Source organism: Myotis lucifugus, unplaced genomic scaffold, assembly GCF_000147115.1.
Source record: "Myotis lucifugus unplaced genomic scaffold, Myoluc2.0 scaffold_34, whole genome shotgun sequence".
Taxonomy (NCBI): Eukaryota; Metazoa; Chordata; class Mammalia; order Chiroptera; family Vespertilionidae; genus Myotis; species Myotis lucifugus.
Window position 1 is genome coordinate 8215526 of NW_005871082.1, and position 25576 is coordinate 8241101.

Below are 25576 nucleotides of genomic sequence, written 5' to 3' on the forward strand. Positions count from 1 at the left end.
TCACAGAGTTGGGGTCTGAAAATTGCTACTTTCAAAAGCATCCAAAAGCTCCCGGGGGCACAGACATTCTTTTCAGGAGCAGGGAAGCAGGTAACTGTGGATACCATGTAAAATATCCACCCGAGCTCCCCTGTCTGCTGCAAGGGACAGCTGGCACAATGCTTTCTCAGAATCAGGGCATTTGACTTATCTCAAAATGCACTTCTATGACCAAAATTCTCTAGAGTCTAGAAAAGGTTTTGTGATTCAAAAATTCAATGACAAAATCTAATTTGATAACAAATCACATCTCATTTGAGCAAATGAAATTTCTGTTGAGGCATTTTAAAAGAATGAAATGTTATTGTAACCTACATTTACACACAGCATAAACTCTATTTCCAAGTGATCCAAAGGGACCTTTTTATCGGGATCAAACATCATGAATTACTTCTAAAGTTATCTGGACATGTTGTAACTATTTCTAGGTTTCATTAAGTTTCTGGGCTCCCAATTTTTGTTCCCCCTTCATAAGTGTTTGTCACAAAGTTTGCAAGGAGGCTAAGGACACAGAGGAATGGAGCCAGGCTGCTTTGTTAGTTGGCTAAGGCTGCTGTTACAAAGTACCACAACCTGAGAGGTCTAAACAGCAGAAATCTATTGTCTCACTTCCTCTGGAGACTGGAGCTCTGAAGTTGCTTCTCCAGGGTTGGGTCCTTCCGAGGCTATGAGTAAAAATCTGCTCCATGCCTCTCCCTTAACTTCTTTCTGGTGGTTCCTGGCAATCGTTGGCATTCCTTGACATGTAAAAACATCCCTGATCTGTCTTCATGTTCACATGGCATCCTCCCTCTGTGGGTGTCTGTCTCCAAATTTCCCTCTTGATAAGGACACCAGTCATATGGACTAGTGCCTACCCTACTGAAGTCATTTTAACTTGATTATCTCTGTAAAGACCCTACTTGCAAGTAAGGCCACATTCTAAGGTATTGGGGTTAGGACTTCAACATATGGGCTGTGGGGAGACAATTCAACCCACCCCAGCAGCAAACATTTATTGAGACTCTCCTCCAGGCCAGACCTGGTTCTAGTTACGTTACTGGCTTTATTTTTGCAACACTCTGAAATACATTTCATTGTTAACATTTTGCAGTTTGATTCCTTCATTCATTTAACAAATACTCTTTGAGCATCTGCTATGTGCCAGGAACTCTGTGGGTGAGAAAAACAGGTCTCTATGGCTTATAATAGAGTTCATTTTTGTAATACATTCATTAATGTACAGTCTTATTAGTTAAAAGAAAAGGGTCAAGTGCAAATTTAAGAGAAACATAAAACTTTTCTCAAGATTAACATCCTCAAATACTTAAGTTGCAATTTCACATCCAATATGCATATGGCACCTTAAAGGCCTCTCCTGCTATAAAACACAATGACAATAGAGTAGATGTGACAATTATTAAACCCTGTTTGATTTTTCATTTATTAGAAATAAAGATGATCTATACTCCAAATGTGTTAATTGGGGAAGAATACTTGCAAAAAGCACTCACATATGTTTTACTTAGGAATAAAACATGAAAGATATCTATACAATATTGAGTTTCTTAGCATGAAATTGACTGTTTTCAAACATCATTTGGTCAAAGCAATTCAGAGATATTTTTATGCTGGAATATACAGCTCTACTTAAACAAACATTTTAACATTTATTAGTTTTCAACATGAAACAAAACAAATGTCATTTCAAAATTGATTCATTGACAAATCATTTTTTATCAACATAATGTCCACTAACACAAACTGCATATATTGCTGGTACATCAAAAGATATGTTCACATTTTTATAATTTAACTAGAGACACAGTGCACAAAATTCGTACACAGGGGGTGGGGTCCCTCAACCCAGCCTGCACCCTCTCCAATCTGGGACCCTTAGGGGGATGTCTGACTGCCAGTTTAAGCCCGATCCCTCTCGCTATCTGGGACAGCTGGCTCCTAACTGCTCATCTGCCTGCCTGCCTGATCGCCCCTAACCTCTCTGCCTGCCTGCCTGATCCCCCTAACTGCTTTCCCCTATCAACCTGATTGCCTCTAACTGCTCTCCCCTGCCAGCTTGATCCCCGCTAACTGCTCTACCCTGCCGGCCTGATCACCCCTAACCACCTCTGCCTTGGCCCCCTCCACCATGCCTTTGTCCAAAAGGATGTCCAGTCTAATTAGCATATTACCCTTTTATTAGTATAGATAATTAATATTTTCATATATAACCTATAACTTAACAATTATATATATTTGAAAGTTTTTAAATGAATTGTATAACACAATATTAACATACCTAGCCTAAATAAATACTTTTACTTAAAATTGCTTTATCCTAAGTTGGGTGAAATTATAAGGGGGAATATCATGGGTAGGATAGAAAATCAAGGGTTTTTATATTGCTTTGAAAGGTTTTGGTGAATCAAAAATAGTCTGGAATATATAAAGGAATGAAATATCATTTTTTATGTCAGCCTCCCTTGAAAGTCTTCACAAGCTGCACATCTATACTAATAATAGAGGAATATGCACATTGTCCAGGACACCATCACAGTAACAGTAATGACAGAACACCAGGCTGCATGGGGCAACAAGGCCAGCAGGGGGGTTAGTGAGGGATGACCAAACAACTGAACAGCAGGCTGCGTGGGGTGACCAGGCCAGCAGGGGGGCAGTTGGGGGTGACCAGGTGGGGGCAGTTGGAGGCAGTCAGGCTGGCAGGCAGAGGCAATTAGGGGTGATCAGGCTTGTAGAGGGGGCAGTTAGTGGCAATCAGGCCTGCAGGCAGAGGCAGTTAGCGGTGACCAGGCTGGCAGGAGGGGCAGTTAGTGGCAATCAGGCAGGCAGGCAGGTGAGCAGTTAGGAGCCAGCAGTCCTGGATTGTGACAGGGATGTCCAACTCCCGGTTTAGGCCCAATTCCCAGGAACGGACATCCCCCGAAGGGTCCCGGATTGGAGAGGGTATAGGCTGGGCTGAGGGGATCCCCCCATGCACGAATTTTGTGCACCGGGCCTATAGTCCTCTATAAGTGAAGTGCAACCTCCTTGGCAAGACAAAGGAGCATGGTATTCATGACTTTGCCCAGTGGCTGTCATGGCTCCATCTCTCACTTCTCTCCCACTACACACACCCAAGTTTTAGGGCAAGGTGTTCCCTCTGTCTGAAGCCCTTATATTCCTCATCTGCCCATGGAATCTCCCCCGACTCAAGCCTGACCTCCTCTGTGAAGCTTCTAGGCATCACCCCTCCCAATGCCTAACAAACTAATCCTTTCCTCAGCTGACAAGCAATCTTTTTATAGGATTATGCCCAGTCCTATAAAAGGTTCTACAGCTACAACTGCCCTCTCTGGTGAATGTGTCAGTGCCCTCTCTGCTGAGGTCTGGGATTCCTTGAGGGCAGGAAGGAAAATCATTTCCTAGCAGATGCATGTATGCTTGACTGCAGGAACGGAGACCCAAATACCAAGTGAATGTGTCTCAGGTCCCTCATCGGGAAGTTAGAAATATCTTCCCTCCCAACCTCATGGGCTGTGCTGAGGGTGGGAGTGGAGGGCATGCATAGGAATGGCCACATTCTTATGTACAAAGCACGGTCCCTCTGAGGCAATGATTATTTGACCTGCCTGACCACTGATGTCTGCTCAGGATGCTTTGTTTGCTCCAGGTTTTACTCTAACTGGCAAATGCTTTTAAATTCTCACAGTGTAACTACTTTCCATGTGGTCACTCCTGAAAGTTTTAGTGAGCAACTACAATGAGCCCAGAATACTGTAGACCCTGGATGCTGGATATACACTGCTCCCAGCCTCATTGAGATTGTAGTCCAGAGTGAGGTGGAAAAAAAAAAGGAAAAAAAAAGTTTATTTTTTTAAATTTTGCATTCTTATTTTTTTTTAAGTTTTCTAATTGGAGCCTATTTATCAGTAATGAGTTGTGTCATGGGAGATCGGTAGTTTAGTATGAACAAACATTTGCTATATTTCCGTTTTTATTGACCAAACACGGGGTTATTCTGATTCACATTGGAGTATGGCACCAACAAAATTCCAAATTAAAAAATAAGATGGAACATTTAAATAGCTGATAAGGTGAAATATGCTTTTTGAATTCCTCTTTATTGTTTTATTTTTATTCGTTTGGACCATGGAAAATGTAGAAGTATGAAATAGACTACATATTTTTAAAACCTTTTAAATAGGCTGTATCCCAGATTAGACCAGCACAGACCTAAAGTCTCTGGTAGCATTTTATATATTTAATATAAATGGCCGAGTCTCAAGGCTGATGAGTTTTTCATTTGTTTCTAATGAGCAAAATGTGCTTAACATTTCACTGTGCTGTAGTGGAGTTTTATAAAATCTGATTAAATGATTCGGTTACAGTGAAATTGACTAGAGGGTCAGAGCAGAATCTTTTGAATCTGTGTCCAGCTATCTAATGAGGGACTTGGCAGCATGCTGCGGCTAGATGTGAAGCCATTCAAATTCTCAGCAAGTATTTTAAGGCTGTACGTGACATTTTAGACCACATGTCTAATAATTAGCCAGGTGTTGAAAATATGTAATACTTTCAACAATAAAAAATAAATTAAAAGCATAAAGTACAGCCTAGCCGGTGTGGGTCAGTGGTTGAGTGTCGACCCAGGAACCAAGAGGTCACCATTCCCCATTGGGGCACATGCCCAGGTTGCGGGCTTGATCCTCAATAGGGGTATATGCAGGAGGCAGTCAATCAATGATGTTCTTCTCTCACTGATATTTCTATCTCTCTATTCTTCTCCCTTCTTCTCTCTCTAAAAATCAATAAAAATATTTTTTTAAATTAAAATAAAGTACAAAAAAATTCTAGGGTTTTGTTACACCAACTGAAGAAATGACTCTTATGCAATATCCACCCTAGTCTCTGGATAGTGTGTAAAAAAATGACTCTTACATAATATCAATCCTAGAAAAACTGTGCTGTGGGGCGGGGGGGTGGGGGGAACAGAAATTCCCACATAAATCCATATTTAGACTGGATCTAGAAACAAGCTTCAAATTTTCTATCGTCATATAACTGTCTACTGTTATGTGGATTCTAATCAGTGTTTTACTATATCTTTAAAATGAGAAAAACAGGAGCAAGGGTGATATTTTATTTTTCAAAGATTGGTTACTTTTTAATAGCTTTATTTTTTTCAATAGCTTTAAAGAGTTATCTAATTGGTGAGATTCTTTCTAGCCTGAGGGGTAGGCGGTCGAGAAAAACAATGAAGAGTTTGTGGTCATTACAGGGGCCCGTGTTAGTACACACTTCTTTTTCCTTCCCTGAAAGATGCCATGAGATTATTTATACACAAAGTGAAGGAAATGGTTATTGAGCCTTTATTAAGAAGGTTGGGGACAGGTTATTCTCCCACTAAAAAGTTCAATGGTTTTTAAACCAAACACCCTTAAAATGTGGTGAGCAATTGGCAGACTAATGAGATGCAGTGGGATGACTTATAGGCTAGTAACAAATGGTGTGTCCCACCAGCCTGAGATGAATAACTCCTTAGATGTAAACACCTTTCATTCTGAAGAATTTATTATAAACTGAGACTTTTATGCACACATTCTTCATTGATTGAGTCCCTATTATATGCTCAGCATGGTTACAAAAGGGGAAAACAACGAATTATGTCTGCACACTCCATGCCTTCCTCTGGAGATCAAACATCATTTGTAAAATAAATGAGGGTAGAAATACTGTGTGATAGCGACAAGGTGTCATCAGCAAAGAGATAATTAAAGGTGAAGAGGATTTGTCGGTGACAGCCTAGTAGGAAAAGTGATTTTTTGAGCCTCAAATGGAAAGATGGGCAAACTCTTGGAGAAGATTAAATGGCTATTCCAGATGGGAAAAGAACTGAGAAAAGCCTGGACATTATTCCCTTCTTACCCACTGTTTTGCTTTCTGCAGTTTCAGTTACTTATAGCCACCTGTGGTCCAGAAACATTAAATGGAAAATTCCAGAAAGAAACAATTTGTGCTGTTCTGAGTAATATGATGAACTCTCATGCCACCTTGGTCCATTCTGCCTGGGACAGGAATCATCCCTTTATCTAGCAGCATATTCACGCTGTATATGCTACATGCCCATTACTCATTTAGTAGCCATCTTGTTTATTAAATTGTGGTATCTCAGTGTTTCTGTTGAAGTCACCCTTATTTTACTTAATAGTGGCCCTGAAGTGCATGAATAGTGATGCTGATAATTTGAATATGTCAAAGAGAAGCTGCAAAGTGCTTCCTTTAAGTGAAAAATAAAAATAAAAGTTCTCAACTTAATAAGAAAAAAGAATTGTATATGCTGAAATGGCTAAGATCTATGGTAAGAATGAATCTTCTATCCAGGAAGAAGGAAAAAGAAGTTCATGCTAATTTTCCAAGTAACACAGAGAGACCACATTCACATAATTTTTATTTTAGCATCTATAATAATAAAAGCATAATACGCTAATTAGACCAGGCAGCCTAATGACCTTCCGGACATCATCCCAGACATCCTTCCAGACGAAGCTGCAGCGGTGGGGGCCAAGGCAGAGGTGGCTAGGGGCGATCAGGCAGGCAGGCGAGTGGTTAGGGGCAGTCAGGCAGGTAGACAGAGGGGTTAGGGGTGATCAGGCAGGCAGGTAGAGTGGTTAGGGCAATCAGGCAGGTGAGTGGTTAGGGGCAATCAGGCCAGTGGGTTCTTAAACTGGACTGGAGGGCCGGAACAAAAGCATGGATGGAGTGTTTGTGTGAACTAATATAAATTCAAAGTAAACATCATTACATAAAAGGGTAAGGTCTTTATTTTTTTTAGTTTTATTCATTTCAAACGGGCCGGATCCGGCCCGTGGGCCATAGTTTGCCCACAGCTGGTTTAGGGCAATCAGGCAGGTAAGTGGTTAGGGTTGATCAGGCAGGCAGAGTGGTTAGGGGCAATCAGGCAGGCAGGCAGCTGAGTGGTTAGGAGCCAGCAGTCCCGGATTGTGAGAGGGCACAGACCGGGCTAAGGGACGCTCCTCCCCCGACCCCCATGCACGAATTTTGTGCACTGGGCCTCTAGTATTGTTATAACTGTTCTAATTTATTAGTTATAATGGTTAATATCTTACTGTACCTAATTTATAAATTAAACTATTGGTCTATCAGGCATATGTGTATATAGAAAGAATATAGTATATTTCTGTGGTTTCAGACATCCAGTGGGGGTCTGAGAATGTATCCCCTGTGGATAAGGGGGGACTACTGTACTCTGAATGAGTTCAGTGTGTTTTATGGAGCCAAAGAGGAGGAGGGAGAGGAGGAGGAGAAGTTTACTCATACAGGGGAACTCAATGGGGGAGTGGGGGCAGTGGTAGAGCTTAATAGGCACAATAACATCAAGTTATAGAGGTCTGCTAATTTCTAATTGATATTTTAAATATACAATTTTCCAGGGGCGGGGGGCGGGGAAGCACACTGATTCTACAATGAATCTGTACGGCCACGAACAAGTACTTCAATATGTCTGGGCCTCAAGGTTTACCATGTACACATTGATCTACTATCCTGAAGGCCCTTTAAGACCTCTATAATCTGCAAAGTATATGAGTCTAAAATTCAAAGAGCACCACCATTTCAACATGATATATAAAGGATGCTGCTCCCAACACAATGCAGATATTCACAGATCTACTTTGTCTGAAAGAAGTCACAGCAAGAAAAATGATAAAATGGTGAGGGAATAAGGCATAAGTTCCCTCCCTTCCATGGCTCCATGGCCCTATCTCTCACTGTCCACAGGACACAGTGACTCCTGTTCTATGCCAGGAACCATGCTGACACAGCACTACCAGATCACACTTCCCCAAACACCTATCTGTGAATTTATTGCTTCAAAGCTTTGAATCATCACCATTGACTATTAGGCTTCAGCAGAGTTTCACTGGAATATAGTATCACCTGTTTATTGACCTATTATCACAGTTGGATGGTTGCAATAGGATTTACATAATCTTCAAACCCTAAAATATTTACTATACTTTAAAGAAATTTTCTGATCACTGAGCTACAGAATGAAATCCAAATTCTTATCTTGCTATTCAAGGATCCCAAGTATCTTTTCCAATTTTCTCTCCCACCACTCCCCTTAAAGAACCAACAGCTCAGTCCAATTTTTTCCTTAACTGGACACACACAAGTCTAAGCTGCCTGAAGAATGTGCATTTTCATCCATCTTCCATCCTATCTATTTATCTAAGATTTGTATTTTTTATCCAAAAAGCTTTTTTCCAACCATAGCTTCATTCATATTGAAATACATTATCTCAGAATATCATTCTATATTGATATTTTTTCTGATGTATAATGTTCCATTTCCCCAACAAGACTGTAGACTACAGCCTCAAACACTTTGCATGATCAGCACCTAGGACAGTGCCTCAGACATGGCAAAATAAAAATGCTGGGGTGAAGAGACAGAGCTGGATTTAATGCTATCTTTATCACTTACTGGTTGAACAAGTTTCTTAACTTAACTGAGCCTCAGCCTCCTCATCTGTAAAATGCAAAGAAATCATAATGCTTTCATCACCAGTTCTTCTTCCCTTTTTATCACACTGACTTGACTTGACTTATCAATGCCTGACATCCATGTAAGCTCAGTAAAGGAGTAACCACAACTAATTTGTTCATTGAAGTAGCTTCAACTCTTAACATGGGACCTGGAAGCATTTGTTCACTGAATTAATAAAAGTGTCTATCTTAGAAGGTTTTCAACAAATGCTGGGTATTTTTCTTTTTTTAATTTTTCATTTCACTTTCCTTTCTATACATTTATATAATAACAAATTAACCATGGTGATTTCATGCTGATTATGACACAAGGAAACAACTGATACACAATAATTTGTTAGGAAACAAATTAATCAAAATATAAAGCAGAAAGAGTTTAATGCATTACATTGATGAAAATCATGTACTTACTTTGGAATCTACAAAATAAAGATAGAATAATCTTTTTTTAAGTGTTCATACTTTGAAAGTCATAAAAAGCTGCATATTTGACCTTAAAAAAATAACTGGAGTTTCATAAATTCTTGATATGTCAAGATAAATGTGTTCATAACCCCAAAGTAAAGTGCCTTGAGCTTTGCAATCAAGTTTCCTTGGCCTATTTCCCTGGGCTGTTATATACTAAAGAAGACATGAGAAAGTTTGTCATATTCCAAAGAAGAAGAAAAGAACAGAGGGAAACTACAAAACAGCCAGAAAACAATCAAGAAAATGTCATTAAATACATACCTATTTATAATTTATTTAAACGTAAAAGACATAGGGTAGCTGAATGGTAAAAGAAAAAAAGAACTATGTATTTGCTGCCTATAAGGGACATACTTCAGATATAAGGACACACACAGACTGAAGGTGAGAGGATAGAAACCAAAATAATTCTAGAGTAGTTATACTTATATCAGACAAAACAGACTTTAAGACAAAAACTGTAATAAAAGATAAAGATGGATATTACATAATGATAAAAGGGCCCATCTGACAGGAAAATATAATATTCATGAATATATATGCACTCAACATAGGAGCACCTAAATATATAAAGCAAATATTAACAGACGTAAAGAGATATTGACAGAAATACAACAATTGTAGGGGGGATTTTAATATTCCACATACATTGATGGATAGATTATCCAGACAGAAAGTCAATGAGGAAACATCAGCCTTAGATGATATATTTAAAATTTGTATGAACCAAAAAAGATGCTGAATAGCCAAACAATCTTGAGAAAGAAGAACAAAGCTAGAGGCACCACACTCCCCGATTTCAAATTGTACTGCAAGGCTATAGACACAAAACAATATGGTATTGGCATAAAAAGACACACAGACCAATAGAACAGAACAGAGAGGCCAGAAATAAACCCCATATATATATAGAAAATTAATTTTGGACTAAGGAGCCAAAAAACATGCAATAGAGAAAGAACAATCTCTTCAGTAAATGGCGTTGGAAGAACTGGACAGTCATGTGCAAAACAAAAGAAAAAATAACCAGACCATTTTCTTATATCATATACAAAAATTAATTCAAAATGATTAGAGGCTTGAATGTAATACCTGAAACCCTCAAAAAAATTGCTAGAAGAAAACAGAGGCAGTAAACTCTGTAACATATATCATAGACATGTTTTTTAGATCTGACTCCAAAGGCAAGGGAAACAAAAGCAAAATCAAACAAAAGGGATTACATCGAACTAAAAAACTTCTGAACACCAAAGGAAACATCAACAAAATTAAAAGGCAACCAACCTAATGGGAGAAGATATTAGCAAATGATATTTTTTATAAGGGGTTAATATTCAAATTGTGCAGAGAACTCATACAACTCAACAACAAAAAAAGAAGGAAAAAGCCTGATTAAAAAATTGGCAGTAGAACTGAATAGACATTTTTCCAAAGAAGACATACAGATGGCTAACAGACATATTGAAATGTGCTCATCATCACTATATATCAGAAAAATGCAAAAAAAAACCACAATGAGGTATCACCTCGCACCTGTTACAATAGCTATATCAAAGAGACAAGAAATAACAAGTGTTGACAAAGATGTGGAAAAAAGGGGTCTTTGGTACACTGCTGTGAAATGCAAATTGGTGTATTCATTATGAAAAACAGTAATAAAGTTCTTCAACAAATTGAAATTGGAATTACCATATGATCCAACAATTCCACTTCTGGAGATTTGTCCAAATGAATCGAAGTCAAAATCTCAAAGAGATACCTCTACCACCATGTTCATTGCAGCATTATGTACAACAGCCAAGTTATGGGGGAAACATAATTGTCCGTTGACAGATTAATGGATTTAAAAATGTGGGATATACATACATGAATATTACTCAACCTTAAAAAATAAAAGAAAGGAAGCGCTGCCATTCACAATAACATGGGTGACCTGGAGGGTAATATGCTAAGTAAATAAGCCAGACCCAGAAAAACAAAATACTGTATAAGCTCTTTTATAAATGGGATCTAAAATACTCAAACTCTTGCAAACAGAGAGTAGAATGATGGTTACAAGAGGCCAAGGAAAGGTAAATGGGGGAGATGTTGATCAAGAGGTACAAATATTGAGTTATGCAAGGTAAATAAGTTATCCGTATCACAGGGTGACTATAGGCAACAATACTGTATTAAATACTTGAAATTTGCCCGGAGGGTAAATCCTAAGTGTTATGACAACACACAAAAACATGGTAACTGTGTGAGGTCATGGATATGTTAATTAGCTTGACTTTAATGATTATTTCACAAGATATGCATATATCAAATCATCAAATTTCATACCTTACATATAAACAAAATATAAAATCATACATACAAATATTAGGCAAAGCTTTAGTAGAAGTGACCGATTAAGAGATTCAGTTCAACATTGAAGAAATATCATACCAGAGGTCAAAAGTCAGAGGCTCCACCCTGACCTTGGAGTTGAAGGGCAGCTGCATGATGGACTACGTCACTTAACCTCTGAATTTTTCACCTAAAAAACAGGTGGCTGCTTTGTATCTCCGATCTACTTCTATCAGCAGACAAATGCATGAAGCTTTACCAATGCCTGAGGCAATTTGGATTCAATTGTCTTGTTAGCCTTATTTTTCTTTCGAAAACACTGTATCTATACCTTTTTTAGGAGAGAAAATCCAAGAGGGTGGTGGCCTGCTTCCAGACAGGTTTATTGAGATGGAGGATCCCAAACACACAAAAAGCATCAAGAAAATCAATGCGAGGCACTTCTAAGGGTTTTAAGGAGCAATCTCTTTCTCCTATATTTAGGTAAGAGGAATTTGTAAAAGTCTGTGTGGTAATGATATTAAGCAATAAAGCAAATCCCCTTTCAAACAATATTTTCCCCCCTAATTTTCTACATGTTTTTATAGTCGGCCAATCTCCTATGGCCATTTCTATCCAAGGATAGATGCTTCCCCTGGCTCCTCTGTTAGCAACTCATTCCAAATTTTCAAGTTTTTAATGCATTGTGGCCACACTGCCTTTCGTGTTTCTGTCCCTCATTCCAAGCTTTGACAGCCGTTCTTATGCATTATTGGAAGTGCGCTAAGTAATATTATTCATAGAGGCCTGTGGCTCCCTCCCTTTTCCTCTTCCCCACTCTTCACGTGATGACATGGGAGCTGGGAAGGAGAGGAAGTCAGGTGAAGCACAGAATAATTTATTAGACTTTATAATTCCTCAAAGAGCATTTATCTCTGCTTTCCTCCCACACACACTGCGCACAAACCACTGCCCTGTGGGTCACTTCAGACCCCGAAGCCAAGCCAGACAAAGCATATATCACCCGTAAGTTATCTCTGTAAACCATGTGAATGAGATAGCGCCAAGGCAAAGGGCACATCCAAGGAAAAGGCTGGGCCCTGTGATTTATGCATTTGGAGGACCTGGAGGCGAATAAGTTAGACAATTTTAATGAACCTCAGACCCACCTCTAAGATGTGTGAGGAAGGGGCATGCAGGGCATGGAGAAAAGCAGGAGCAAGATATAAGGGAAAAGAAAACATTTTGAGGACCCTGCTCTCAGCGAGGTATAGACAATCAGAAGCAAATCTGACGTTATCTTTGAAGCCACGGATTATAAAGGTCCTAAATCAAATGCCCACTTATCACCAGCCTGTGGGCACAGATGACTTCAGAAAAGCAACAGTCACTCAAATTTTAATGGATTGTTGTCTATCTCAACTGACACAGAAAGTCCATCATTTGCAGAGCTCCGTGTCTCTATCCACCCAGGCATGTCTGTGAGTCCTCAGGGATATTTTAAATGTGCTCACAAATAAATGTAACTAAATTTAATGTGCCGCTGCTTCACCAGGCTTAATGATCGCTCTATTGTTCCACCTGCTGCTTACCTGTCCCATCTGTTCCTCCCAGTGGCTGATACCACTCCATGGGTGCTCTTCCATGCCACCCAATTGGACGTAACTGACCCACTTGGCTGGCAAGTCCCTGACCCTGGCTGCTGCTCACCCATTCATTTATTCATTCAACCAATAGTTGGTATCTACTGTGTTTCAACCACTCTCTGTGGTTTCAGGTACCCATGGTCAATTGAAATTTGAAAATATTGAATGGAAAATTCCAGAAAAAAGAATTCAAACATTGTAAATTGTGTGCCATTCTGAGTAGTATGATGAAATCTCATGCCATTCCACTCTACCCTGCCCAGGACATGAAGCATCTCTTTGTCCAAAGTATCCACACTGTAGATGCTACCTGCTTATGAGGCGCTTATTAGCCATCTCAGTTATCAGATCAACTGTTGTGGTATCACAGTACTTGTGTTCAAGTAAACCTTATTTTACTTAATAAAAGCCTCAAAGCCATTCACATAACTTTTATTACAGTATATTGTTAGAATTATTCTATTTTGTTATTACTAGAGGCCCGGTGCATGACAATTTGTGCACTCAAGGGGGGGAGGGTCCCTCAGCCTGGCCTGCGCCCTCTCAAAGTTTAGGACCCCTCAGGAGATGTCTGGCTGACAGCTTAGGCCTGCTGGCCTAAGCTGGCAGTCAGACATCCCTCTGGCAGCCCGGGAGCCCTCAGGGGATGTCTGACTAACGGCTTAGGCCCGTTCCCTGTACTGCTGCGGAGGCGGGAAAGGCTCCTCCCACCACCGCTACACTGGCCACCAATGAGCCGGCTTCTGGCTGAATGGTGCTCCCCCTGTGGAAGCGCACTGACCACCAGGGGGCAGCTCCTGCATTGAGCGTCTGCCCCCTGGTGGTCAGTGCACATCATAGCAACCTGTCGTTCCTGGTCATTCCACCCTTAGAGTTAATTTGGGTATTACCCTTTTATTATATAGGATTGTTGCTTATCTTTTACTGTGCCTACTTTATAAATTGAACTTTATCATAAATATGTATGAAAAAAACAATGCTGAGTCAGATTGTGCAAGTGAGATAAGGAAAATTTTAAACAAAATGTAAACAAGATAGTCCTCACTGGTTTGGCTCAGTGGATAGAGTGTTGGCCTGCAGACTAAAGTGTCTCAGGTTCAGTTCCAGTCAAGGACACATGCCTGGGTTGTGGGCTCTGATCTCCAGTGGGAGGCATCCAGGAGGCAGCCAATCAATGATTATCTCTCATCATTGATGTTTCTATCTCTCTCTCTCCCTCTCCCTTACTCTATGAAATCAATAGAAATAATAAAAAGTAAAAAGCAAACAAGATAATTTTAGCAATGGTTAAGTATGACAGAAAAACAAAACATGATAATGTCATGGCCAGGTATGGCCAAACAACAACAAAAAAAGAGCTTAAATCCTTACACTATGGAACACTGAACCAGCTCATCACTTTCCAGAGCCCTATGACCTCCTTGCATTGAGGTTTAACATGTCTATTCCCTTGCTAGTCCAAAAACCCCATCCTAGTCAACATAGAACAGAGCAGAGACAGGAAAAAATGCAGCCACTATCTTTAAAGTTGTATCCCCAAAGTTGCACATGCACTTCTCCTTATGATCTACAGTCAAGAATTTAGTTATATGGCCACATATATTCCAAGGGAGTCTATATTCCAGGAGGTCACATGCCTAATCAAGAATTTGGAGTTCAATTACTCTAGAGCAGAGGTTCTCAACCTGTGGGTCGCCAACAATGAAAATACATCCTGCATGCCCTGACCGGTTTGGCTCAGTGGATAGAGCGTCAGCCTGCGGACTCAGGGGTCCTGGGTTTGATTCTGGTCGGGGGCATGTACCTTGGTTGAGGGCACATCCCAAGTGGGGGCATGCAGGAGGCAGCTGATCAATGTTTCTCTCGCATCGATGTTTCTAACTCTCTATCCCTCTCCCCTCCTCTCTGTAAAAAATCAATAAAATATATTTTTTTAAAAAAGAAAATACATCCTGCATATCAGATATTTACATTACAATTCATAACAGTAGCAAAATTACAGTTATGAAGTAGCAACGAAAATAATTTTATGGTTGGGGGTCACTACAACATGAGGAACTGTATTAAAGGGTCGCGGCATTAGGAAGGTTGAGAACCACTGCTCTAGAGGCAAGGAAAGGGTTAATAGGTTAGAACAAGGAGCCATCTGACCACACTTACATAAACAAAATTTATTATTCTTCTTTAAGAGAGAGAGAGGAAGATGACTAGCCCAAAGTTACATATACAGCAAAGCCAAGATAAAGTTTAATTTCTAAATTAGTCACAGTAAGAGATTAACAACAATAATAAAATAGAACAATTATAACAATATAGTGTAATAAAAGTTTGGTGAATGTTGTCTCTTTCTCAAAATATTTTGTACAGTACTCAACCTTCTTGTGATGATGTGAGATGATACAATGCCTACATGATGAGATTAAAGTGAGGTGAATGATGCACACATTGTGATGTAGTGTTGGGCTACTCTTGACTTTCTGGCAATACATTAGAAAAAGAGTCATCTGTTTGGGGTGATGTTGGATCATCGAGCCATGATGATGCTGGTGGTTGGGGGAATTTAATATTTTCAGACCAAGATTGACTACAGCTAACTGAAATCTCAGAAAGCAAAACCACAGATCAGGAGGGACGACTGCACCCAAGTGAATTGAGTTTCATCAGAAAGCAAAGCACAAGGTCTACACTGATAATGAACTCAGGTACTTTGGTATTTGGGAACTACTCTGAATTAGTCAGGCAAGTAATTGACTGCTATATACTATGCTTAATGATGAAGCATACAGGCGGAAGAAGTAGATGAATAAAGAAGAAACTCATTATTTGTTACCACCTACTATATGTCAGGCTATGTGCACCCTACATTTTCTCCCATTTAATTCTCACAACAACCCCTCTGAGGCAAGTTTTTCCCCAGCACAGAAATGTTGAAATTGAAACTCAGAGAAGATAAACATCTTGTCAGTTGTCACCCAGCTTGGAAGGGTGGCTGTTTGAAAAGAGTACATTTTGGTTTCTGACTCCAGGTTCCAACAGATCCTTGGAAACTTTCGCTCACTTTCCAGAGCCCTTGGCAGTCACCGGAGGTCAGACATCCATCCCAAATGACCAAGTCTCAGTAATGGCACCATAAATCAGAACAATAGGATTGGCTCACTCATAAATTGTCCGGCTTCCAGCCAATTCAAGAAGATTCAATCTTCTGGCACTAAAAAACTGAAGAAGGTGTTGAAACTTAATTGAGACTCACCAGATTGTCTTCACCTGATTCTTTCTAAAAGGAATAAAATGTCAAGGCAAAGTAAAGCATTTAGAGCAGTGGCAGCCGTGTGGCATCAAATCATCGCAAGTCTCAGAATTCACAAGTTCAGACCTTACCTTCTGAAAACTCTGACTCATTAGGCTTGGGTCAGGCCAGGAAATATGCAATTCTAAAAAGCTTCACAAGGGATATTTTGTATACAGTGGGGCCTTGACTTACGAGTGTCCCGACTAACGAGTTTTTCGAGATATGAGCCGTCTCTCAGCTGATTTTTTGCTTTGAGTCGCGAGCTAAAATTCGGGTTATGAGCCAGCTTCAGATACCCCACAGCTAGTTGGCTCACAGTGAACGCCACAACATCAGCCCAGCATCACGTGTCTCACTCGTTCACTTTAAGTAACTCACTTTTGAGTTACGAGCTCGGTCACAGAACGAATTAAACTCGTAAGTCAAGGCCCCACTGTATTTCATGGCGATTCTGATATAAATGACACAGTTGAGCCCTATTGTATTAATATAATCTGTGTGGCAGGAAAAGTCATCTGAATTAATGAGCAATCAATTTAAAATATTTATAGTAAAATATAGCTTCACTACCATGGAGATCAGGAGGGATGGGAGCTATGATGCAAGATTTCAGCTCTGACTACCAATAGACCAATGGGAGTGTGAGAGCCGCCCCTTGGTATGTGATCACTTCCATATAAGCCAGCAACTTTCAACCTTTTTCATCTCATGGCACATATAAACTAATTACTAAAATTCTCAGAACAATAAAAATTATATTATATTTTTGCCAATCTGACCAAAAAATAGGTATAATTTTTATCAATTCACACCAGATAGCTATTGTGTTGGCTGTTGTCATTTTTGTATTTGACAATCTAAGGGGAAAGAGGTCAGTGCTCCTGGCTAAGTAGTCAGGTATTGCATGTGTATAAAAATTATTGTGGCACAATGGTTGAAAATTGCTGATATAAGCAATATTGCTCTAAACTTTCTCAGTAGAGGGGATGCTGGCAATGTGATTTCATCCCGTCCTGATAGCTGCCAGGCCCTTTGGTAACTCCCAATCTTGGCGTCTTGGATTAATACTCCTCTAGTTGTGGTTCTCCACCTGAAGCAGCTCATGGAGTTCATATTGCACAGTGACACCCCTTTCTGGACACGTGGTTAATGAAGTTTCATGTTCAGCTGGCTGGTTCTCCATTCCCATTGCCCAGCCCCATTTATAGTGTCTTCTTAAACTCTCAAGCTCCCACATCATCTGCAGAGCCATGGGCATTACACACCTGCAAGGCACACTCTGGAAGATAACTTTCCTACCAACGATCAATAAGCTCTGGGATTGAGCTACTTCACAAGTTCTTTTCTTTCTCATAGAGGAGAAACTGCATATGGGTCATGACTGCATGATGAAAAGTCAACTGGTTCATTTTTAAGGTAAAGGAAATGTCAGATATATTTGCTCTACCCTGCGCCTTTCTTATCATTATATGATGTGGAGGAAAACCAAACTTGTCATATCAGAGGAGAACCTGGACCATTCATGGTTCTCATGAAGGATGCTCCCCATACAAATGTAGACCTGCTGCATCCTAAGAGAAGCCACATACTCACAATGGATATTCAGAAAAAAAAGAGAAAGGTAAGGAAGGTGAGGAGGGGAGACCGAAAAAATAGAAGAAAGAGATGAAGCAGAAAAGAAGAAGAGGCATGAGAGGAAGAAAAAAAAAGAATTCACTTTTACAAGTGCTCAGCATTGAAACCCTGACAGCCACTCTCTATTTTGAATTATTATCTAGGAATAAAAAAATTTCTTGATCTATTTAAAAACTGTTGGAGAAACTATGGAAGTGAGCCAATGACCCTCTACTTTATTTAAGTGTTATGAAAGATGGCCATCGTCAAAGAAGTTGACAGTATTAACAATTTAAACCATTCTTCTGACAGTACATTTAATGACCAGTTACTCCATGATATGACACTACTGATTTGAACTTGTCAGTTTGATGGAAAATCATTTTTTCCTTTGCATTTTTGCTTTCTTGACAGATGAAGTCTAGCTCTGCAGCTTCTGTAAACAAGGTAACGCATGAACTGAGTGCTATCTTCTTGCCATTAATGCCACACTTGTTTGTAGGCTTTGTCTTCTTATTTTAAAGGATGAGCTCTCTGAGAGAACATCCTTTAAAAATGACTGACAATGTACATTGAAAAATAGACATGAAAAACTAGACTTTTTTTTTCCTTACAGGGAATAAGATAAAACAAAAGAGTGTTTTCTAAAGGGGAAATATATCTCTTTAGAGATTCAGAATTATGGTCCTTTTTATATATATTTGGGGGCAGACAGGGGAATGAAAGAAGCTTTGTCCTACCATGGAGCTTTCACTGCAATGCATGCACTCTCAACAAGGGCAATATCGCCCCCTAGAGGTTAAAAATTGGGACTTGAGGGCAAAAAGACTCCGGTGTACAGCACAGATATACATATGGTGCATAAACAGTATGGTGACAGGTGAGTAGGAAAAAAATATTTACAAAGGCAACTTAGGCAATGATGATGAAAAAGATAGTTGAAAATTACTGTTCTGATGTGAAATACATATGTATAACAAATAATTACACAAATGATATAATTCTGACACATATATTATGAACCAAAAACAGTGTCATCAAAAGTGAGTTATTTTATTAAAGAGATATCACATTCAGAAGGTCAGAGGAAGCATCTCTGCCTAAATTACATTTAAGGACCTGGGTCAGGGAAAAGTTTGACACCTGGTCAGAATGAACCACATTCCAACTATCTTTCTCTGACAAATCCTAGAAGGTCACGATAAGCAATTTTTTAGTGGCCGAGGGTGTATTTTTCTCAAATTCTAGTTTCCTTGGCACTCTCTTTTTCTATTAAAATATGTGTGTGTGAGCGATCGAGGACTGTGAGGTCATCAGATGCCTTCATAGCTAATCTGAAAGCCATAGTTTTGCAGCTTTCTAAACTCTCAGTAGAAATTGAAACTTCTACCAAATTAGAGTATATCCCGTCTGATGATCACAAAATGCTCATAACAATATATATTAGTATATACATTTTTGAAAATTCTCTGAGAAGTCTAGAAAATATTTTTTTCAAACGTTAAATGTTTTTGGAATCACATGTGTAATCGGTTACTTACCAGCTATCACTTTGATTCACTCTGGAAGATATGTCTTCTCTTTTCATTCTTTGGAACCACCTTGCTGAATAGGTTTAGACAGTAATTGATTAGGAAACTTGAATTCTATTATCCACTCAAGGTTTTACTTCTGATTTTAGCTTATAAAGCCAGAATCAAACTCCCATTGAGCAGTGAAATTAATTAAATTTTCTATATTCTCCGTAAGTGCAATTATAGCACTAATACAGAAGAAAATTCTTCTGATCATTTCCTGCAGCACAATTTCTAAATTGCCTACAATAGACATTATGTGCGTGTTTTTTTAAATCACAGTACTTCCTGGGAAATTAAAATTTTTGTGTTTCTTTTATGGTGGGGCGAGTGGGAGCAATATTGCTGAACTCTTTTTGTTTGCAAAATTTTACTTATTTTACTTAGTATTGGAAAGTTGGTCAACAACAAAATATGTGCATTAATTACATGGTTATTGAAGTCATATTCAGTGGATCAACAAAACTGGAGAGTCCTGGTGCGAGGTAGATTTGCCTCTCATTCTGTGTGAACTCCGCAACCAGCCAATTAACCCCAAACCACCACCTTTCAAAAAAGAATCACAGAAACTACAACAGGGAAGGGTCTAACTCTGTAGACAAGCAAAGATATACAGTGTGTGTGTGTGTGTGTGTGTGTGTGTGTGTGTGTGTGTGTGTGTGTTATTTGTGTCCATCTACACAGAGAAATATTCTGGAGATAGTTTTGCTCATTTATTCATTTAGTAAATAGCTATTAAATGTTTGTTAAATGTTAATAGTCTAGTGTCAATGAGCCATTGCCACAAAAGGGCTCCCCAATAAAATCATCATCCTATATAATAAATAGCTAATATGCTAATTAGACCAGACAGCAGAACGAATGACCAGTGGGTGGGGGGCGGGGCCAAGGGGCCATGAGGCAGCCGGGGCTCTGAGGACCGAGCCCCTTGCACGAATTTTGTGCATCAGGCCTCTAGTTTATTATAATACCGTATGTCACTGGGGTCTACTGACCTGGGCACCTTGTCAGGAGAGAAAGGAATTTTTTCCCTTTCTTGCCCTACCTAGAGCTGCAGAACAGCTCAAAACAGGGTGTTTGGAAGCAGCAGGACTTGTGTTCAGGGCCACCTCCCCCACCTCTTCCTCATTTTTCACATCCACAGAGAATGACAGAAATATTGGCTGAACTTCTGTCCCTGTTGTTTTCTCTCTATTTGCAAAAAAAATCTGATCCCACACAGAGAAGTCCCATGGAGTGACTGCAGAGATCTTTATCCAGTTTAGGAACCTGACAGCTCAAATAACAGAATGTAAATCCAAATTTTTCTAGCATGAAACCCATGACACTTTAAATCCTCATGCCTCTCCGTCTGCTTAAGCTGAGTTCCACTGGGGAAAACCCCAGGAGACCGCCAGGCCCTGACTTACTCGCCTTAGATCACAAAGCGCCAGATGCCACCCAGGATACTGCCTTCAGCCCGTGCCTTACAGCTTCGCGTTGTGCAGACTCAATTTCAAATGAGCCATGAAGCACTGCAATCTCCAGAAGCGGAAGAACTTTGAGTGGCTCTTGGGCGCCTCAGCAGCTGAAGTCCTACAAGAAACAGCAGGGAAGGTCGTAATGGATTCAGGGCTGTGTTGCTAACTCGGAGAACAACTGTCACTTCGTGTTTGGGGAATTATTTCAGAATGCAAAAGCTGAACGTCTGGTCAAAAACTAACTTGCCTAGTCGTATGACAACCTCTATTGAACAGTAGAGATTGTCATAAGAATAGGCAAGTTCATTTCTGACCAGAGTGAAAGAAGCCATGATCCATTGATATGACCCCGGGGCCCCAATGGAGTGGAGTTGTTTGATGACTGAATGTTCGATTATGAGTCTGTCAAAAATGGGTTTCCTGCTCAGTCTGTTTGCCTCTTTCCAGCACTGCCTGTGTAGTGTGTGTTTGAATATCTAAATTTAAAGATGCACATGACACAATCCACAGCGGAAAATGCTCGGCAGCTGGCCCCAGCTATCAAAGGCAAAGAGGAAAATTCAGCTCAGCACACTCCTGATATTATAATTGGCGTGTGTGGAAAATGAATGGCAACATGAAGTTATCATCTGCGGCTCCAACAGAAGCTGATAAAATACTTAATGGGCTTTTAATAGAGCTTCTGAGACCCAGATCCTGAAAAAGCAAGCACGCCATGCAATTCATTCCCTAACTTTCCATTGGCAGGGTGAGGCTTTCCGAACGAGGAAGATTCAGAGCTTTTTCTGAGGAGTCATGAATGGATTGGAGGAAAGGCTCTCAGAGCCGACAGCTTTTGTTAATGGCTCCTCAGTGGAGAGGCAGGATTCACTGGATAGAAAGAGCTAGAGGGCATCTTATAAACACAGGCGAAATGCTAAGCAGTGAGCTCGTGTAGAAAGCCCTTTAATGGAAAAAAAAAACCATGGAAAGAGTAAACCTTTCTGCATGCTGCGAGAAAACAAAGAGCAAGGCAACTTTTAATTAAAATTTGGACCCTAGAATTAGGAAATAAGAAAATGCCTCTGCGAGTAATAAAAGAAATGGTTTCTAAGAAATGATTGTTCGCATTGCAATAGTCTCTCAAAATAATGAAATGAATACTTTATTTCTTTAAAAAAAACCTTGTTGGTTAGACTATGAATGCATATCATTTCAAGACTACCTTTTTTATGTTAGGTGAAATAAGTCAGACAGAGAAAGACAACTATCGCATGATTTCACTTATATGTGGAATCTAAAAAACAAAATCAAACAGAAACCAACTAATAGATACAGAGGACATTTTGACAGTTGCCAGAGGGGAGGAGGGTAAGGGTGATTGATGGAAAAACTGAAAGGATTAAGAAGTACAAATTGGCAGGTACAAAAGAGTCACGGAGGTGTAAATCATAGCAAAGGGAATATAATCAATAACGTTGGAATAATTACTTATGGTGGCAGGTGGGTACTAGACTGATCAGATATATCACCTCATAAGCAATACAAATATCTAATCACTTTGCTGTATACCTGAAACTAATATAATATTGAACGTCAACTGCAATTAAAAATTAAATGAAAAGAAATTTTACAAAATACTACCTTATATGTCTGGGGTCAGTAGAAAAATGCCATTTCACCCCCAAAGAGGTTGGAGTCTTCATTAATGCCTGGAACCTGTGGCTGTGTTAATTTACAGAGCAAAGAAACTTTGTAGTTGTGACTAGGGTTAAGTACTTAGACATGGAAAGATTATCCTGGGATATCTAGTGGGCCCAATCTAATCTTGTGCGTCCTTTAAGCATAAAGAGAACCTTTCCTAGCTGAAGAGATGCCATGAGGGAAAAACGGTCAGAGAGACGCTCTGTTGCTGGTCTTGGGGACTGTTTTAGCTTGCTAGAGTTTCCATAGAAAAATACCACACTCTGGGTGGTTTAAACAATAGCAATTTATTTTCTCAGGTTCTGGCGGCTGCAAGTTCAAGATCAAAGTGCCAACAGGCTTGGTTTCTCCTGAAGCCTCATTTCTGGGCTTGCCGACAGCCACCTCCTTACTGTGTCTTCATATGGTCCTTTCTCTGATCACCTAGAGCCCTTGTGTCTCTTGCTCTTACAAGAACACCAGTCATAGTGGATTAGGGTTCCACACAGTGACCTCACTGTCACGTAGTCACCTCTTTAGAGACTTCATCTCCAAATGTGGTTACATTCAAAGATACTGGGGTTGGGACCCCAGCATATGAATTTTGGGTGAATACAAGTCAGCCCATAACAAAGATAAAAGAAGGGGTTCATGAGCCAAAGCATGGGAGGTGACCTCTGGCAGCTAGAAAAGGCAAGGACATGGATTTTGCCCCAGAGCCTCAAGAAAAACTGCAGCCCTGCTGACACCTTGGTTCTAGCTCAGTGGAAACCATGTCAAACATCTAACCTGCAGAACTGTAAGTAATTAATTTGTTTTAAGCCACTAAATTTGTTTTTATTATGACAGCAACAGAGAGCTAATGCAATGTGCAAACTTGAACCAACCAATAACTGTTTCTTGTGTTCCTACTATGTGTCCATCATTATGTCCTGGACAACAGCCTGCCCCCTAGGGGCTGGTGCCACTTGGCTATTGCTGGGTAACGAACCCCCTGAAAGCAGCATCGCTTAAAATAGCAGCCATTGACGATGACTCCCAGCAAGCTAAGGATCAGGCTGTTTAAAGCCAAAGTTGGCCAGGTGCCCCCACTTTAGCCTTTTAGAGCTAGAGAAGCTCTACTTTTCCTTGCAAGTGTGTGGGTTACCTGGGGGGCTTTGCTCCACAGTGTCTCATTCATTTAGGCCCAGCAAGCTGCCAGACATGTTCTTATAGCAATTGGAGAGACTCACAGAACAAATCCTCACACCTCTGAAAGCCTAGTTTTTAGTCTCAGACTGATGCACTGTCACTTCCAACCACATGCCTTTAGCCAAAGTAAACCATATGGCCAAGTCCAAAATCAGACTAGAGCAATATACTTTGCTCACAATGAGGCCGTTGCAAGAATATGAATGCGGGAGAGGTGAAGATCTGATGTCATGCGGCAACCTACCACAGAGCTGGCTGTCCAACTACAGAGAGACAACTAACAAGTATGAGACAACACGTGAATTTGCATAGCAGAAGATGAAAGTATTGACAAGTATAAACTAAAATACAAAAAGGGATATAGTAAATACACTGTCAGTCTTTTGCTCATGTCTAGAATGTATTTGCATATGTATGAAAATTTAAGCATTGTCTTTCACCATGTTCAGAACCCATCTTTTAAAAATGGGTAAGATAATGAGGAATTTAGTGGTTCCAAATTGCAACTGAATTGAATACCCATTTCAAGAGATTTCAAATGTTCTTTGAAACCAACAAAACATAATCAAAGTGTCCAAGGCTCAGCTTGAATGACAGAGAATAAGCTTGAGAAATGATGTCCTTAAAAACAAAATTGCTTCTTGTAATAAAGTGCATGGTTTTCACAAAATGTTCCCATCCCTCTATGTATGCTCCTTTGCAATCTGACTTTGCAGCTTCTCCAATCCAGAAATAGAATCTATCTCTCTGCCCCTGGGATATGGGCTTGGCCATGGCATTTGCCTTAGCCAATGGGACATTAGTAAATGTGAAGCAAGCAGAAGCTGTGAAAGTTCTTGCACCACATTGGGCTTTTCCCTTTCTTGCTGGGATCCCTTTCATCACAATATGAACAAGGCTGATATTGTCTTCCTAGAGACTTGGAAACCATGTGGAGAGATAGCTCAGCCATTCCACATGGCCAATTTTCCCTCGTGAGGCCACAGATATATATATATGAGGCCACCCTAGACCACTGAGCTCCAACCATGCTGGCCCAAACCAGAGGAACTAATAATGTAACTCATAGGAATGTGAGAAATAATCTTTTCTATTAAGTCATTAAATGTTGGGGTTACTTGGTACTCAGACATAGATTATTGATGAACCTTCCAGGCAAGTGAGGTCATGTCATTGGCAAGTGAAAAAAAGAGCTGAGACTCAAACTCAAAACATTTACTCTTGGCTCATTCTGTAATTTCCCAACCTGGAGACTGAGAACTCACAAAAGGTATATTATACTCCTATATAATACACACATAAACCACGCTTGTTTTGTATCTGAAAGTGTGCTAATGATATACCTGGATTATTTCATTTAATCCTCACCACAAACCTATATTATTAATATACCCATTTTACAGATGAGGAAATTCTTAGGGATTAGAAACTTACATGGTGTCACCCAGCCACCCAACCCTCTGACACTTTGAGCACACACTCTTAACGAATATTTCTTCACTGAATTAAAAAATAAAATAAAATACCCTATGTGTGTAGATTTCATGGTGATACATAAAATACAAAGGAATTTAATAGTGTTCCCTATTGTAAAATAAATTTGAATTTTATTTTATTTTTACATTAAAATGGCATTCTTGTATTCAAATAACTTTTATATCAACTTATCTATTTTTCTTATATCAATACATTGAGCCAAATAACTAAGATTCACTATTCGTACACTTATATGTTTATCCAACAGAGAATGATTAAGGATGGGCTTAATGTATGATT